Source organism: Vitis riparia, chromosome 2, assembly GCF_004353265.1.
Source record: "Vitis riparia cultivar Riparia Gloire de Montpellier isolate 1030 chromosome 2, EGFV_Vit.rip_1.0, whole genome shotgun sequence".
Taxonomy (NCBI): Eukaryota; Viridiplantae; Streptophyta; class Magnoliopsida; order Vitales; family Vitaceae; genus Vitis; species Vitis riparia.
In genome coordinates, this window is record NC_048432.1 from 9,826,124 (window position 1) to 9,844,383 (window position 18,260).

The 18,260-nt window shown below is 39.2% G+C and overlaps 1 non-coding gene and 1 pseudogene across 1 annotated transcript; one reads left to right on the forward strand and one right to left on the reverse strand.

Moving 5' to 3' along the window:
• Positions 1–386: 386 nt before the first annotated feature.
• LOC117930277 lies at positions 387–16,704 on the reverse strand (annotated as a pseudogene).
• LOC117908201 lies at positions 7,924–8,030 on the forward strand. Its single transcript, XR_004650171.1, has one exon. It is a non-coding gene; the product is annotated as a small nucleolar RNA R71 (small nucleolar RNA).
• Positions 16,705–18,260: the final 1,556 nt, after the last annotated feature.

Here is an 18,260-nt window from a genome sequence, read left to right on the forward strand (position 1 = left end):
TATGCACAGTGTAGATCCATCCTGAATTGAGGCAGAGTAGGCTGAGGTAATGGTCTGGGAATGAGAGCCGTCAACAATCTGGCCTCTGTGAGTTTCCAAAGAGCCTGGCTCAACAGCATACCCAACTGTGAAAACTATCTCTGGGTCCTCAAAGCAAAAGGAGCAAGGGTCTACGGAGCTCTTGGTCTAGGATAGGATATTGTAGGTCTCACAGCAAACTATGTTGCATAGCATGGCTGCCCTGTGGCAGAATATGAAACAAGAGGCCTCTTTGTGCCCTGTGCGGCGTGGTAAGGCAATGCTAATGTAGGAGGCATGTAGGCCTGATCATATGACTGATGACTATACTACACACGAGACGATGGTGGGTAGTAGAATCCAAAAGTCTACCCAACTGTCTGATAACGTCTAGGAGGCCTCAACCCTGTTGAATCGATAGCACCCACATCTCTTGATCTTTGTCCTCCTAAGAGTTTCTTCCCCTTCGAATCAGAAGAAGAAGACTCAGACCATAATCCTCCAACTATGTCCTCCTCTATACCATATAAGGCCTGTACTAAAGATCCAAAATCCGTATGAGGAAATCCCATCAAGTGCCGAGCAAATCGAGGCTGCAAGCTCCTCATAATCATGCTGATCTGATCCCTCTTAGATGGTCTATCAATAACCTATGAAATCTTCTCCCTCCAGCGGGAGATAAATGAGGTGACCGACTCCTCCGGTCTCTGTCTCAATGCCTCTAACTCTCTCCTCGAGACGTCAATGGTAGTATTAAATGCAAACTGTCTCAAAAACTCCTGGGCCAAATCATCCCAAGTCTAGTGGTGTGATACATCCAATGAAGCAAACTAACGTTGTGTCGCACCACTCAGGGACATAGGGAAAAGCATAACCATCTAGGCCTCATCCAGTCCAAGAGCCCTCATGACCGTGTTGTAAAGCCTCAAATGGATGCGAGGACAGGCAATGCCCGTGTATCTCTCAATCTCGGGCATCCTAAACTTGGCTGGTAAACTGGTCACCGGTGCTCCATCAACATCCTTCCAAGTAATAGCTTCGTCTGTAGTCCTCAACTACCACAACCTCTGCTCAAGTCTATCCATATGAGCATGTGGATCCTCTGAGGTCGGGGTAGACATGGTGACAAGAGGCGAGGCAACCTCGGTCTAACTATGTAGAGTGAAAGGTATAGCCTATGGTGCTGACGGTTGGGTGGAAGGGGTGGTGGTACTGTAGGGTCATACTGTGCGCCATTGATTCGCGTGTAAATCCAATCGGGTCATTTAATCAAAAACATTTATAAAACCTATGACCTTATACTAGCATAGCAAAGCTACTATAGTATAGTGGCTCTAGGGTCGAACTCTGGGATGGGTTTTCATTCTACCAGTGATATACTCATGATTAGAAATTGAATTTAATGATTTCCTTTATCAAAAACTTAAAGTTTAAAAGAAAATAAAATTTTTTTGAAAGTGTTTAAAACTAAATTAACATAAACTAATTAAAAATGGAAGAAAGAAAGTCTCCCGGAGCTAAGGATTGCTAGGATCAAGTTCAGAATACAAAGTGGAAAATTTCGGATTTTTCTCCTCGCATTGGGGATTTAACCTATAGTTATTTCCCGAACCGGTATAGGTTTAACAATGAAGATTTAATCCATAAAAAGTCAATAGAAATGGTAGTCAAGGTCCATTAATGGCTTTAGACACTATGGATCTTCACCTTGAACCACTTTCCAATGGCTCGTATATGATAACTAATGGACTGATATGGATCTAGCAATAAGCATCCACAGAGACCTGAAGCTTACCATGTATTGGCCATTCAAAGTGATTCTAAGGGATTTAAAGCAAAACTTTAGATTTAGAAGCCATTCATGAACTCCAACTACCTGTATTTAACGCACGAGAGTTTTCCACTTTTGCATCTGGACTTTTCACCTAGCTTCCTTCACTCCAAGAAACCAAAAGTTTAGCCTCTCATCCTCTGAGAAAACATCCTCAGAGGTTGTTTGGCTTCCAAGAAAAAGAAAATAGTAAAGAGAAAAGGAAAACGAGAGAGCTCTGTATTTTACTAAGTGTAAAACATAACATATATGCTAGTTCTGTTCGAGAGGTGATTTCCACCCCTTATATAGTCTTTACAAAAGCAAAGCTTGTGATTGGCTTGTTACAAGGATAAGAAAGGAAATTACATCAAAAATACATAAGAAAATATCTAAAGTGGAGTCGGCAAAAACAGAGGAAAATTCACACCACGCATGGGCTGTGCGAATTTGGAAGGTGTTGTGCGAATTTCGCACAAGCCTGGAGCAGTTGTCTTCCAAAGGCCATATCTTCCTCATTTCAGCTCCAAATCGTACACGGTTTGAAGCGTTAGATTCTTGACTTCCTGAGCTTTTAAATGGTATATAGCATGTAAAAAATGGACTTCGGAAAGTGCTCCAAAAGTGCTAAAGAAGACCGCAGCTGCTGTCCTTTGTTTTCCTCTTTGCTTGCTTTTCCTCTTTGCTTCTCTTTGCTTCTCTCCTTTGCTTGGCTTGTCTTAATGATCCAAAAAGCTGTTAAAACACTAAAACTAGCCACAAATATGATTAGAAGTCATTGCTAGGTCCTTAACATGCCAATTGGAATAAAAATGGAGAACTACTACACAAAAGTGCTTAAAACATAATGACTTAAAGGTGCAAAATAGCACTTTTTGGGTAGTAATCACTCCCCCCAACTGACACATTGCTAGTCCCTGAGCAATGAAGGAGAGAAAAAGAAAGAAAAATAGATAATATAATATTTTACAAAATCATGCCGATCACTCCAAAAAATAATCAAGTGGCATGATTGGATCAAACTCTCACATGGCAAGTCAAGGATATAAAACTCAATCATCAACAAGAGTCATCAAATAACTTACCTATCACAACATACAAAGAGTGGGCATTATGCAAATTTGAGTATCAAAATAATTTCCACTCCCAAAGGAACTCTTAATCTTCCACAAAAATCTAAGTGTTAAGGTGCTTAGTTTCCAGTTATAGTATGTCAAACTACATTCTCCCCCCAACTAAGGTTTTTCTCTAACTTTAGCAACACTAACTCATATATAAAAGGCTAAGAACGCACCTCTTTATATATATATATATATATATATATATAAATACTCCACCCATCCACCCATGTAACGAGCAGTGAGGTCGGTGACTCCCAACCAATAAAGGCTTAGGGCACCAGGCTTTAAAGATTTTCACCATATACCCCTCGGACCTTGCTCGGGTTTCAAAGCAAGTGAAGCAAAAAAAAATTTCATAAGACACATTGGCCTTTTATAAGGTGTCCCAACACTAATAGAATGAAGTCAATGGCACCAAGTCGAAAATTTCCTAAGTTTAGGGGGTGAGAAAGTTTTCCATCTTATAACTGGAATCTAATGTGTTCAGTGTGTGAAAATATTAGAGTGGAAGACTTAAGATTGAAATCAAAAGGAGCTTCAACAATTTATCAACTTTAATAAGCATAATACAAACTCTGAGACTATGGCAATAAGATAAGAATTTAATTTATCCCATTTACTTTTGAGAATTTATCTTTGAGAAAACAAAGAGAGTTTGCAAAAAATTTGTTAGCTAACTAACTTAACCAAAAATTCAACAAATTACTTCCTCAACTCTCCCCCCAACTAGGATGAACATTGTCCCTAATGTTCCAAAAGCAAGAGATAATAAAAGGGAAGAAGTGATACCTCCTGATAGTAAGGGACTCTGAATGAACAGGAGAAACCACATGTTGCATAAGAAAAGAAAAATCATAAGAGTGATGATTAGAGGAAATAAAAAGGAATAGCTAAAATACACTAAAAGGAAGATGTCTATATAAACTGAGATAGTACAATATACAAGATAAACATGGAATACATCCAATCCCAGTATAAAAGTGGTCCAAAATATATAAGACATCCAAAAACATAGAATATAGATACAAAAAAGGAGATGAGTGATCGTATGATCAAGTAGTAGGCTCCTTTTGTGGATAGGAGGGGTCCTCCGCTGCAACTGTGTAAGGTACCGCTACAGGTGGAGCTGGTGGCAAAAGACCGAGGTGTTGCTGAATCTCCCAGAGAATGAGAGTCTGTTGGTCCTGCTGAAGCTGGAAGTGGTCCATCCGCTCCATAATGACCGTCTGAGTAGTGGTCAGAGTCTGGAAAGAAGCGAGCAAGGCATGATACTCTGCACCAGGAATAGTAATGGGCGGCTCTGAGGTAGGAGGAACAGCAGGTGGGGCATCAGATGATGTTGCCTCTGGTACTGGCTATGGAGGAGCTGAAGTGGACGGAGCAGGAGGGGCTTCCCTTGGCTCGGGAAGTTCTGGGGAATGCTGATGGAGCCATATCTGATTCCAGTGGTCAAGAGAGAAGGTCTCTCGACAATGGCGGCGGGGCTCAGAATGAGGGTCTGCAGGAAAACCCATATGCGCCAAAACATGGCATAGCAGCCGAGGGAAAAGAAAATGAATAGTGTCTGCCCTCGCAAAACGCCACATATGCACCTTCTCCTCAAAATGGAGGAGAGCGGCCATAATCAAATGATGGGGGCCAAAGTAGTAGCCCTTAGAGATACGGAATAATGCCTCCAGAATGGCCCTACGCCTCTGCACTCTATGCTGAAGAGGAAAAAGATTGGCGCGAAGCACCACATCAACTAGGAGCATCCATGGGGGAAGCTCCCTCCTCAAAATGGTCCTCTGGGAAGATGTCCCTCGAGATAGGATACGAACCATGTCCCACTCAGAAAGTGGGGCCCAGCGTCTAAATGCAGTGGGATCTACTGGTGCATAAGGGATATGGAAAGCATCGGCAATTTGTCTAGCCCCCAAAATACCCTAGCGTCCATCAATGGTAAAAAGGATCGAGGCTGGCACCGGGACGCCACGAGTAGTCATAGACTGGTAAAAGTCTAAAGCTACTCGAGGATAAAAGAACTGGGGCAGAGTCATAAAGGGTACAAGATGGTACCTCTCAAGTAGGCGGTATGAATCCCGCAACTCAGGCTGTTGTCGCATAAGAGAGTGATCAAAATATGCCTCGACATGAAATGCTCTTGATTGGCAATCTAAGTTGCCCTCAATGGGCGAGCTGGGTCTAGGGCGCCTGGCGGAAGGAGGCTGAGACTGTGAATCTCGAGGTGCTCTGGAGGACTCTCCTGGCTCTGAAGTCTTGGCTTTCTTTGTAGGAGGACTCCGAGGTGGAATCTGAGTAGGGGCCACAGGCGTGGCAGATGCTCTCCTCGTATGGTATCTGCTCTGAGGGGCAGAATCAGGTAAATGTGAGGGTGCATCTAGTGGGGCCCGCACAGGGGCGGCTCTCTGACTGCTCTGGGGAGCTGAGGTATATCCTCCTCGGGTCTTAGGCATGATGAAGCGATGAAATGAGGCTTAGAGCTTAGGATTGGGGAGGGTATGGATGGAGAAGCTGGAAAATTCGCACAGGGGAGGGTGTTGTGCGAAAATTTCGCACAAGGGGGGGTGTTGTGCGAAAATTGTTGAGTCTTGACTTTTCTCCCCTGCTTTCCCTTGTTTTCACCATGACTTCATTTTTCAAGCTTTCCTACCTACATGTTAACACAAAAAACCAATTCAAACTACATTAGAATGAAATTAAAGTCAAAAATAAAAATCAAAACATGCATAAACACAAGAAAAACACAAAAAGAAACAAAAAGATGATGAACTTTTTAGTCTTTGAAAAGACTAAGTTCATCAAAAAATTTGATCCTGATTTAGCTTGCCCGGATCCCATATGAAGTTTGCATCCCTCTTTTGAGACTTGGTTTGTATGATTTTGCCATACAAAGCTTGGGGAAAAGGTGGAGGGATGTGATTCTTCATCATTTCTTCCTTGATGACTATCCTCTGTGGTTCTTCATTTATGTAGTCATCTTTCTCTGTACTTTTCCCCTTTCTCTTTCCTTTGATTTCCTCCCTATTGAACAATGGTAAGATTTTTTCCCGTCTCCTCCAAGGAGACATGATGGCTAACACATCAGAGGGTTCAGGTAACCCTTCTTCAAGCACTTCAAGGCTTTCATTCAAGCTCTCTTCTAAATTCTTGTCACAATGCTCTTCAACCAAGGTGTTGATCAAGCACACCTCCTCCAATCCTTCCTCCTCTTCTAGGTGAAGATGCCTCTTGCATAGGTGGAATATGTTTAATTCCAAGGTCATGTTTCCAAATGTGAGTTGCATCACCCCATTTCTACAATTGATGATGGCATTGAAGGTAGCTAGGAAAGGTCTCCCAAGGATGATTGGCACGTAATTGGCTTCCTTAACAGTGAGATCAGTATCAAGCACCACAAAATCCACGGGATAGTAGAATTTGTCCACTTGAACTAGAACATCCTCTATCACCCCCCTTGGGATTTTGACTGACCTATCAGCTAAGGAGAGAGTGATGGTTGTGGGCTTCAATCCTCCAAGTCCCACTTGCTTGTACACAAAGTATGGGAGCAAATTCACACTTGCCTCCAAGTCTAGCAAAGCTTTCTCCACAAGCGTCCCTCCAATGTTGACTGAAATGGTGGGACATCCCGGATCTTTGTACTTAACTGGAGACTTACTCTGAATGATAACACTTACTTGCTCAGTGAGGAATGCATTCTTTGTCACATGTAACCCTCTCTTGACCGTGCACAAGTCCTTTAGAAACTTTGCATATGTGGGAACTTGCTTGATCATATCAAGTAAAGGTATATTCACCTTCACTTGTCTCAAAACTTCAAGAATTTCTGATGAATTCTTGATTTCCTTCTTTCCATGTAAAGCTTGAGGAAAAGGGGGAGGCATATGTTTCTTCATTATATCCTCTTTAATCACTATCCTTGGCTCTTCTTCATTGCTTGATTTGGATTCATTTTTCCCACTCTTCTCTTCTTGGTTATTGCTCTCTTTAACCAAGGTTCTCTTTGACATGAGTTCTTCATCTTGCCTCACCTTAGGCAAGGGTTGATCAACCTCCTTTCCACTCCTCAAGGTGATCACAGCTTTGACCTCCCTCAACTTTGAAGACTCCCCCTCTTGGGTTTTAACTTCATGAACACCCTTTGGATTTTGGCTTGGTTGAGAGGGAAACTTTCCTTTCTCATTCACTGTGTTGAGGTTGGTAAGCCTAGAGATGGAGTATTGAATATTTCCTATCTTCTGATATAGATCATTTTGCATCCCATCCATTCTCTTATTTAGAGAACTCTCAACATACTCAATCTTTTGGTGCAATTGGGAGTTGATTGCCCTTTGTTCACCCACAAAGTCATTCATGACTTTACTTAGGTTCGCAATGGCTTGCTCCACTGAAGAGGTTTGTTGAGGTGCTTGGGTTTGGGCTTGTGGTTGGTATGGAGGTGGTCTTGGTTTCCAAGAAAAATTTGGATGGTTTCTCCAGCTTGAATTATAGGTGTTTCCATAAGGTGCATTGTTGTTAGGCCTAAATTGCCCCACAACATTGGCTTGATCACCTAACATCTCTCTCACAGCTGGCATGGTTGGGCACTCATCTACCACATGATCACATGATTGGCAAATGGTGCATGGCATGACATGGGCTTGGGTCTCGGAAATGGCTTGGACTTCATGCATCTTTTTCAACTCAAGTTCTTCCAACCTCCTTGCTATTGTTGCCACCTTAGCTTTCATGTCCATGTCTTCACTTAACATGTACATTCCACCCTTTGGATTTACAAGAGCTTTCATCCTTCCCATTTCCCTTGAGTTGGGCTCATCCCATCCTCTTGTTACCTCAGATACATAACTTAAAAAGTCCATGGCTTCTTCCGGATTCTTACTCATAAAATCTCCCCCACACATGGTTTCAAGAATTTGCTTCATGGAAGAAGACATCCCATCATAGAAATAGCTCACCAAGAGCCATGTATCAAAGCCATGATGAGGACAAGCATTGATGGCCTCCATATACCTTTCCCAACATTCATGAAACTTTTCATTTTCTTTTGCAGAAAAATTTGAGATTTGTCTCTTCAACCCATTGGTCCTATGAGTGGGGAAAAATTTCTTCAAAAATTCGGCCTGAAGATCAACCCAATTCCTTATGCTCCTTGGCCTTAAAGAATTAAGTCATATTTTTGCCTTGTCCTTCAAAGTAAAAGGAAATAGCTTGAGTCTCATCAAGTCTATTGAAGCCCCTCCCTCTCTAAAGGTATTGCACACCTCCTCAAACTCCTTGATGTGGGCATATGGATTCTCACTCTCCATTCCATGGAAATTTGGTAGAAGGGGCACAATATGGGGCCTTATAATCAGCTGCTCAAGAGGAGGTACGATGCATGAGGGTGCACTCATCCTTGGTGGGTGCATTCTATCCCTCCTGGATAGATATGCATTTGGATTACCCCCTTGACCGTGTTGAGAATTCTGATCCTCTTGTGGAGAGTCCATGATGTTTACACAGATATCCAACTTTGTGTCTTGAGGATTCTCAATCCTTACTAATCTTCCCTCTTGGTCCCGAATCCAATAGGGCATGCACAAGTTACAACTTACCTGAAAACAAAACAAAGACAACAAAAACAAAAGAAAACTAGAAGAAAGTTAAGGTTAGAAAGAAAACAAAAGAAATTCTACAATTAAAAGAAAGGAAATGAAGTTAGTGAAAAAGGAATTCACCAAACTTGTGATGAAAATCACAAGTAGCCTCTAAAAGGTTGTATCACCGTATTGTGGCACCATCCCCGGCAACGGCGTCATTTTGATTCGCGTGTAAATCCAGTCGGCTCATTTAATCAAAAACATTTATAAAACCTATGACCTCATACTAGCGTAGCAAAGCTACTATAGTATAGTGGCTCTAGGGTCGAACTCTGGGATGGGTTTTCATTCTACCAGTGATATACTCATGATTAGAAATTGAATTTAATGATTTCCTTTATCAAAAACTTAAAGTCTAAAAGAAAATAAAATTTGTTTTGAAAGTGTTTAAAACTAAATTAACATAAACTAATTAAAAATGGAAGAAAGAAAGTCTCCCGGAGCTAAGGATTGCTAGGATCAAGTTCAGAATGCAAAGTGGAAAATTCTGGATTTTTCTCCTCGCATTGGGGATTTAACCTATAGTTATTTCCCGAACCGGTATAGGTTTAACAATGAAGATTTAATCCATAAAAAGTCAATAGAAATGGTAGTCAAGGTCCATTAATGGCTTTAGACACTATGGGTCTTCACCTTGAACCACTTTCCAATGGCTCGTATATGATAACTAATGGACTGATATGGATCTAGCAATAAGCTTCCACAGAGACCTGAAGCTTACCATGTATTGGCCATTTAAAGTGATTCTAAGGGATTTAAAGCAAAACTTTAGATTTAGAAGCCATTCATGAACTCTAACTACCTGTATTTAATGCACGAGAGTTTTCCACTTTTGCATCTGGACTTTTCACCTAGCTTCCTTCACTCCAAGAAACCAAAAGTTTAGCCTCTCATCCTCTGAGAAAACATCCTCAGAGGTTGTTTGGCTTCCAAGAAAAATAAAATAGTAAAGAGAAAAGGAAAACGAGAGAGCTCTGTATTTTACTAAGTGTAAAACATAACATATATGCTAGTTCTATTCGAGAGGTGATTTCCACCCCTTATATAGTCTTTACAAAAGCAAAGCTTGTGATTGGCTTGTTACAAGGATAAGAAAGGAAATTACATCAAAAATACATAAGAAAATATCTAAAGTGGAGTCGGCAAAAACAGAGGAAAATTCGCACCACGCATGGGCTGTGTGAATTTGGAAGGTGTTGTGCGAATTTCAAGGTGTTGTGCGAATTTCGCACAAGCCTGGAGCAGTTGTCTTCCGAAGGCCATATCTTCCTCATTTCAGCTCCAAATCGTACACGGTTTGAAGTGTTGGATTCTTGACTTCCTGAGATTTGAAATGGTATATAGCATGTAAAAAATGGACTTCAGGAAGTGCTCCAAAAGTGCGAAAGAAGACCGCAGCTTCTGTCCTCTGTTTTCCTCTTTGCTTGCTTTTCCTCTTTGCTTCTCTTTGCTTTTCTCCTTTGCTTGGCTTGTCTTAATGATCCAAAAAGTTGTTAAAACACTAAAACTAGCCACAAATATGATTAGAAGTCATTGCTAGGTCCTTAACATGCCAATTGGAATAAAAATGGAGAACTACTACACAAAAGTGCTTAAAACATAATGACTTAAAGGTGCAAAATAGCACTTTTTGGGTAGTAATCAGCCATCCTGAGACGGGACATGCTGGGTCTGCTGCCCATCTATCCTCTGGCCAAGGTTAGCTATAGTCTGCTGAATCGAAGTCATGGTCGTAACAAACTGGTCAACGGTAACCACCTGCGAATCCATATCCCTCTGATCTGATCTTTGGTCTGACTGGTCTAATGCTCTGATCAATCTACCCCTAACTCTAATCCAAGAAGCTAGACTCAGATCGAACGTATCAGTACTCCTACAATAATGGAAATACTATATAATATACGGGATAAGGGAAACTCCACAAGGAATGTCTATCAAATATGTCGAAAGGTAACCCAGAAGTAATCAAACTGATATCCAATCTTGAGCAGATATATAAGAGACTACTACGAAGGTAACTAAACCTATCACTACTAAACCGACTCTGAAGGCCCACAGATGCACCCACGTGTTAGGTAAGAAAATCCTGATTTAAAGATTTAAGACTTAACCTACAAAGTCAAGGTGGCTCTAAAAAGAAGAGGGGTGGACTTTAAAGGATCCCTAGCAAAAGATATCATACCTCCGACGGTACGCAACCCTCTACACGCCTTCAAAAAAATGGGGCGCTTCCATTCAAGGTGCTCATCACCTCTACACATGCACTACCTCGACATCCCAAGGGGTTTCCTATAGTGAAAGCTCTCGCAAATCTCAACACTCAGTAGTCAACTAAAGTGCACAGTGAGTGGTGTGGGTGCATCCGAAAAACCTATGAAGCTAAAGCAGAAAAAGAATCACACTGTACACACAAATATCCTTAAAATCTAGCTCTGGGTTATACAATTCTTCAAAGGTTAGACTCCAATTAGCATCAATGTGCCGGCCACCTCCAAAACGCTCTCAAGCATAGATATAGCCCATCACTAGAACCTACTCATAATCACTAGCTCTGTCGAAGAGAAAACAAAGCAACAAGTCTCATATCAAATACGAGATCAAGGAAAATAAGGTCGACCAAGACTAGGGACTTGGAGATAAAGGGATAGGTGTGTATCCCACATAGACAAGCAACTCATGCAATCACACGGAATGAGAGAAGTCATGCAACAGACAGTCATGCAAAGCATATGTATATCACTCATATCTACACACAAGATAGGCAAGAATATGATAATCGAGATGAATATTTAGCAAAGACAACATGCTCTATGATTTGATCAAAATAATATACAAGTAAGAAGAATCAAAACTAAGAAAAATAGGGTATACAACAAAATGAACATTCATGTCAAAGTGAGTAGAATAATCATGGCAAGAGCAGAATCAGTATGCTAAGACAAATAAGATAATCAATCAATATCATCAACATGTCAATGTTTCAATGTGTTATGATCACTCAAGCATAGGAAGGCACAAAAAGATGGTATCCATCAATCGCCTAATCAAACGCCACATTTGCTTCATCTTAAGTTCAAGCTTGACTCTCTGATTCCCCGGTGGAGTCGCCATTTTGTGGACCTCGTATTTCGCTCAATGTGTTCCCACTCGATGGTGAAACTCGTTTTTTTTTTTTTTTTGTGAAAAATTATGATTTTTAGAGAAAGACTTTGAGTCACCACTTATTTTTGTTTTATTTTTTAAGAGAAAAAAAATAAGAAATGAAAACCCTAAATGTGACTCCTGAAGGAAAAAAACAGGTCTTCGAAAAACTGAGTCTAGGTTCAAGGGTCAGGTTACCTATTGGGAAGGTACGGTGGTAAGCCGTAGCACCCCTCTAAGCTCGTATACATACGGTATCTACTAAATTAGGTGAAGGAAGTGTGGCAATTGATAAGGAAATTAATAGATATCAATGAAATGATCAAATAATAAAACGAATCATGCATAAGAATAAGCAAAGTGAGAGTGAGATCATACCTTAGTAGCAAGTAATAGTGCGCTATTATGGAAACAAGGTTAGCTCAAGTATAAAATTATCACATGCATATCAAAGAGCAAGACAAAGATCAAACAATATTCATTAAGTATGACAATTGACCATCAAAAGAGAAAACTTATATGTGGGGTCCCCACCAAAACCCAATTTATCTTGCATGAATTTGTCTCACAAATTCCATTATTTTGGAATCATGAAAAATTCATTCTTGCTTATTTAAAAATCAAGAGAAACATAAAAATTATTTTAAAATCAAACAAAACTTTATGAAAGTGCTTGCCTGAAAGAAAAAGGCAACAGGTTTATTAAAAACGGGATTTTTGGTAACCCTGAACCTTAAGGAAAAATGAAGAGTGGTAGAATTAAAGAAATATTTGAAAACTGGAGTGAAATCAAAATTATTTGAAAGAAAACTAAAGTTTTGAAATTTATTCGAAAATTAAAAGCTTGAAAATTACTTGAAAATTGGCGTTTTGAAAAATAAATTTAAGAATTGGAATTTTAGAAATTAAATTTGAAAGAAATTAGAATTTTGAAAATTATTTGAGAATTGGAGTTTTGAAAATTAAATTAAGAAATTGAAACTTTGGAAATTAAATTTGAAAGAAATTAGCGAATTATTTGAGAATTGGAACTATGAAAATTGGAATCTTGGAAATAATAATAATAATAATAATAATAAATAAATAAATAAATAAATGTGAAAATTGGAATTTTGGAAATTGGAAATTGGAAAATTGGAATTTTTGAAGTTGAGAATTAAATTTAGAAATCGGAATTTTGGATAATTATTTAAAAATGGAATTTTTAAAATAAATAAATAAATAAATAAAATAATAACGAAAATAATAATGATTAAATAAATAAATGTGAAAATTGGAATTTTGGAAATTGGAAATTAAATTTGGAAATTGGAATTTTGAAGAATTGTTTAAAGATGGAATTTTTAAAAATAAATAAATAAATAAATAAATAAATAAATAAATAACTAAAATAATAATAATTAAATAAATAAATGTGAAAATTGGAATTTTTGAAATTGGTAATTAAATTTGGAAATCGGAATTTTGAAGAATTATTTAAATATGGAATTTTTAAAAATAAATAAATAGATAAAACAATAATAATAATAATGAAAATAATAATGATTAAATAAATAAATGTGGAAATTGGAATTTTGGAAATTGGAAATTAAATTTGGAAATCGGAATTTTGAAGAATTATTTAAAGATGGAATTTTTAAAAATAAATAAATAAATAAATAAAATAATAATGATTAAATAAATAAATGTGAAATTTTGAATTTTGGAAATTGGAAATTGAATTCGAAAATTGGAATCTCGAAGAATTATTTAAAAATCAAAGTTTTAAAAATTAAATTTGAGAATCAGAATTTTGAAAATTTATTTGAGAATACAATGATTTTTTTCCAAAGATTTTAATATGTTTCTTCATTGCCAAAGCTACTTTTTTTAATCATGGTTTGCCCTGCCATTGTATTGCAAACCCCTCTCAATTCCATTGGCAGAAGTAGATCAAATGTAAATCATGAAAAAATGATGGCAATCAAACAATCACACCCTTGAAGTATGATCCGGGAATGTGCTTGGGTCAGTCAAAAACCAACACCATCCTACAAAATGAACCCCTACAATAACCTAATTAACATAAGGTAGAAACATGACCAGAAAATCTCACTTCTAATTAGTTAGACCCCGCATTTCGGCTCAATGCGTTTCCCACTCGATGGCGAGCTCGATTTTTATTTGAAAAATTGATTTTATTTATTGTTTGAAAAATGACTTGGAGTCGCCACTTATTTTTGTTTTATTTTTAAAGGGTAAACAAAATAAGAAAGAAAACCCTAAGTGTGACTCCTTATTTTGGAAAAGGTGGTATGTGAAAAATCGGATCGGGTTCGGGGGTCAGGTTACTTATCGGGAAGGTACGGTAAAGACCGTAGCACCCCTCTAAGTCCCTAAAGTCGGGTCTCTACTAATAAAATGAAGTAATCGTGGCAATCAACAAGAAAATCGATGAATACTTAAATTGATCATGCACAATATGAGAAGCAAAGCATGTATAAAGAATGAGCGAAATATGAATAGATGCGTACCTGGGCGGCAATCACGAACGCGCTATCATGAAACATGGTTAGTGAACAATGAACAGATATAATTAAACGCATATCAAGGAATAGAGTAAATTAATCATGCATGTCAAATAAATCAATCAATCAGGCAATCAGTCATGAAATCACCTATGTGGGGCCCCCACCACAGCCCGATTCATTTTTGTATGAATTAATTTCGTAAATTCCATCACTTGGAATTACGGAATTTAAATTCATATTTATTTTAAAACGGTTTTAAAAAAATAGAGGAGGTGTGAAAATGGCTTGCCAGAAGGAAAGTGGCAACCAATTTTTATTGAAGAACGGATTTTTGGAACCTAAACATTATAAGGATGGGAAGTGGAAGAATTGAAATTATTTTTAAAGAAAAAACTGAACTCTGGACAAAATTATTGGAGGAGTGGGATTAGGGAAAATTATTTTCAAAATTAAAGAATAAAATAAAAAATAGGGTGACCATAGGATCCAAATGTTGCATGCCAAAAGGTGACCATGCAACTGGAAGCATGTGGGGGTGAGTCCAGGTGGAGTGATGATGGCAGGTGCGATAGCTTGCCCTTGCGAGTCTAATTTCCGTGTAAAGCTTCATCACTGGCTCTGCAATTTGCTTCCAGCTACAGCCTGCCACTGGTACACATGTTTCCCATTCCACATCCCCCTTGGGCCTTAGAAAATAAACATGCTCTGCAGCAATTCCCAGATTCTCACAATGAGAAAACCAGTCTTCAAGTTTCTTCCGGCTTCTAGCACTGACAATTAAAACCATATTGTTCTCATCCCTGCAGAGTGTTTTGAGCATTTCAATGGACTTAGGAGTTGGACCCTTATCAATAGAAGCTTGAGGCATCAAAGTACCATCATAATCTAGAAGGATTGCCCTAGTTGTGGTCCTTTTGTATGCCGACACTATATGCTCCATTGAGAGCTTCATGAAGTTTGGAACAAGAGCTACAACCCTGAAACTTAATCCAAACCCAATTCCCCAGCACCTCCTTCGCACATGATTCCTACAAGTTCTCTCCAAATCCTGTAGAAAACTATGAGCCCAATAACCAACATCATGGGTACTGACATACCTATAATGCTTCTCATGTCGTAGCTGTTTTTCTGGCTCCAGCATCTCCAAGGCGGAGTCCATTGCATCTGCCACTGCATCAATATTCCATGGGTTCACTCGAATTGCTCCACTCAACGATGGGGAGCAGCCAATAAACTCCGAGACAACTAACATGCTCTTCTTGGGAATTGATGATTCTAAACCCAAAACCTTATCCAATTTCTCATTTCCCTGCTGGCTAATTATATATTCGTATGGTATGAGATTCATCCCATCCCTCACTGCTGTGACCAAGCAACACTCAGCGACCACATAATAAGCAATTCTTTCATAAAACTTGAGTGGTTCATCAATCAAAACAACAGGATCATACCCTGGTTTCCCAAATGTCTCATTAATCCGCTTCACAGTCGAGAAAGTCTCGGTCTGAACTTCTTTCACATCTTTCCCTCGGCCCCTTGCTGGATTGGCTATCTGCACCAACACAACCTTTCCCCTGCCACTTCGGGTGCTGCACAAGCAGCTGTTCCATTGCCAATAGCTTCAAACTTATGCCCTTAAATATGTCCATATCATCCACCCCAAGCAACATTATCCTATCCTGATCACAAAACTGCTTAATAAGCACTGCAACCTTTTCCTCAGTCTCTGGAAGGCTCAACACTGACTGAAGCTGACCCATGTGTATACCAACGGGAAGAATTTTGATGCTGACAGTTCAACCGTAATACTCAAGGCCTATATAGCCACGCTTTGATTCATAAGAAAGACCCAGCATCCGGCTACAGCAGGATAAGAAATGTCGGGCATAATCAAAGGTATGGAACCCGATTAAATCAGAATTCAACAGTGCCCGCAAAAGTTCTTCCCTAATTGGAAATGTCCTATAAATCTCCGAGGAAGGGAACGGGCTGTGGAAATCCTGAGAGCTTTCTTGGCCATATATTGTTCCATGCAAAGTCAGTAGCAACAAAAAGTGAAACCGAGCACAATTTGACTTAGTGAAAGCTTCAGCAACGGGTTCCAAAGATGGTGACTACACGGAAGATACATCTTGTATAGGATGAAGACGAGATTTCCACCATGGCAGGGATGTCGTTAATCATACAGAACGCAATGGCAGTCTCAAATGAGAAGTTCACAGGTCCGGGAAATCAGCAAAGTTGATGAGACACTCCTTCCCCTGTTCTTTCTCTTTTGAAATCCTTAGGAATATCATTACTCACCTCATAACACAGGGAGGGCACCAGTAGAATTCCTCTTGGGGAGTCAAAATGAGCCCAAACCAAACTCCAATAGTATAGAGAAAATATCAAAAGCACGATTAGCAAAACAGACTCACAAACAAAGAAGTCTTCTTAACCAAGTATCTGTCATGAGTCATTCCTGTGCTTATGAATAGAGAGGGAAGAAGCTAAACCCAGATTTATGAATGAAAAAACAGAGATGTAATCTTCCAAGGCACAATGTAGTTAAAAAGAAAAAGATAATCAGATTATTTTCAAGCTAGACCAAAGGAGAAAGGGATAAATAAGCCACACCAAGCTCGTGAACAACCATAAAGAAAATCAATCAGGTTCAGATGCTTTCTCTGATACTCACATCTAAATAGCAAAGTGATTTTTGAGCTCTCTGAAGAAAAGAAGAGAACAGCATGAATAAATAAAGGTGAAACCCACAGAGACCATACCTGGAGGACCCAACAGCCCTCTCTAGAAGCTAAGGCTCCTCTGCTCTGCTCCTCTCCAATCCGTTTCCAGATGTTCTTCCTCCTCAAGGCCCTGCTCTCTAAAAATGCTCTTCGTTCCAATCCTCTCTACTCTGTTTTTCCTCTTCCTAAAGCTCTCTCCCTCAAGTTATTCTCCGTTCCTCCTTCCAAACACTCTCTGTTTCCCTTCTCCCTCTAAAGCTCTCTGGTTCTCCCAGCTTTTCTCAAGAATGTCTCTCTCTAAGCTCTTCGAGAGTCACCTCCCTCAGCTGAACTCTCTGAAAAACGGCCGCCCAAAAAAAAAAAAAAAAACCCCTTTCTCTACTCTCTCCCAAAAAAATATCTTCCAACGGCACCCTCTGCCTCCACCACCCTGCAGCTGGCAGAAAAAACAGGTATCCCTTTTCCCCTCTGCATGCAGCTGGCCATCCTTCCATAACAGAAAGCATGCTCCTTCTTCTAGAATCTTCCTCATCTTTACAGGTGTCGCTCTCCTATTCGTCCTCCAAATCCACTATTTGATTCCACTAATAGCCAACCCGAGAGTGACACGTGGCCAAATATGCTGCATCAAAACAAGCCCCATATGGGGGTCTACAGTTTATTAATAGATTTGTTGAGGAACCCAACAACATATTAACACAATAAAAGAAGTGAACAAAACAAAACCCGTAAGTAAACAACCCAAACTGAAAGCAACACAACACAACACACATACATGACAAAATAAAGAACAATTTTTTTTACCCTGATAAAACACAAAAACCAGAAACATATTTCTCATCCAAACACTGCCCCACATGCATTCTCATTTCTCAACAGCAAAGCAATAAATAGGTCTAAAAATAGCAAAATAAAGCCACAAAAAATATCATAAAAAGTTAACCCATGTGCACCCGACTTCAATCAAACAGGCATTGTGAAGAGCGCATTATAAACAAGGCAAGACATCACCTTTGTTCATCACCCCCCAAAAAAAAGACCAAAAAAAAGTTTAAAAAAATGAGAAAAGAGGAAAAAAATCAGTTACCGGAAAACACTAACTCCATGCTTGAAAACTTTGCCTCCGGTTTTCTCATAATAATCCCAAAAATATAAAAAAAGGCTCTAAGAATTAGAAGAGAATGAGACGATAGAGATGAGAGAATAGATGAGAGAGAGTGAGCAAAAAAGGAAATTCATGGAAGAGAAAACAGAGAAGAGAGAGAGAGAGGTGAAAGTGAAGAAAAACA